Below are 991 nucleotides of genomic sequence, written 5' to 3' on the forward strand. Positions count from 1 at the left end.
CTTTGAAAGTTGCTCACAAACTGAGCTGATTCACTAGATATAGTGCATTTCTCCGTCGCATGCGAACCTGCACATAGCTCACAAATACTGGTTATCTGATTAACACCATAGTTAGCCAGAGAATCGATCTTCATAGACAACCCCTTTAGTTGAGCAGTGATAGTCATAGCTGTATCCACTCCAAGAACTCCTGCTACCTTACTCTGTGGCAATCTCTGGACTGGATACTGATATTCATTAGCAGCCATCAGTTCAATTAGATCATAAGCTTCCTCATAGCTCTTTTCCCATAATGCTCCTCTTAATGCTGCATCAAGTATGGGTCTGGTATGTGCTCCCAAACCATTGTAAAAACAATTGATGATCATCCAATCAGGCATTTTATGATGAGGACACTTCCTAAGCATCTCCTTGTAGCGCTTCCAAGCTTCACATAGCGATTCTCCCGTTTGCTGCGCAAATTGAGTAATAGCGTTTCTGAATGCAGCTGTCTTCACCATAGGGAAGAATTTAGTGAGAAACTTTTGAGTAAGATCTTCCCAAGTAGCAATCGAACTAGCTGGTAGAGAATGTAACCATCTCTTAGCCTTGTCCCTCAGAGAGAATGGGAACAGTCTCAGCTTCACAGCATCTTTAGAAACACCGTTGAACTTGAAGGTGTCGCAGATCTCAATGAAATCCCTAATATGCATATTGGGATCTTCAGTTGGAGAACCCCCAAACTGGATTGAATTCAGCACCCATTGAATTATGTCATGCTTGATATCAAAGGTACTAGCTGTGATAGCTGGCAGGACAATGCCAGATTGAATGTCATTGATCTTGGGTTGAGAAAAATTAATCAAGGCTTTCATTCGTGCTGTTGGATCTCCCATTGTAATGAGTACCTGAAACATAAACAAATAAACTGTGAGAGTAGAAGAGTCTGAGTCAGTGAACTTTAACGATCACTGATGATAAGCACATAAACTAAAAATTAACACCGAGTCCC

At 41.3% G+C, this 991-nt stretch overlaps 1 non-coding gene across 1 annotated transcript; it reads left to right on the forward strand.

Moving 5' to 3' along the window:
* Positions 1 to 378: 378 nt before the first annotated feature.
* On the forward strand, positions 379 to 485 carry LOC141704683 (small nucleolar RNA R71). Its single transcript, XR_012568033.1, has one exon. It is a non-coding gene; the product is annotated as a small nucleolar RNA R71 (small nucleolar RNA).
* The last annotated feature ends 506 nt before the right edge of the window (positions 486 to 991 follow it).

The sequence above is a fragment of the Apium graveolens genome, unplaced genomic scaffold, assembly GCF_009905375.1.
Source record: "Apium graveolens cultivar Ventura unplaced genomic scaffold, ASM990537v1 ctg8127, whole genome shotgun sequence".
NCBI classification, from domain to species: domain Eukaryota; kingdom Viridiplantae; phylum Streptophyta; class Magnoliopsida; order Apiales; family Apiaceae; genus Apium; species Apium graveolens.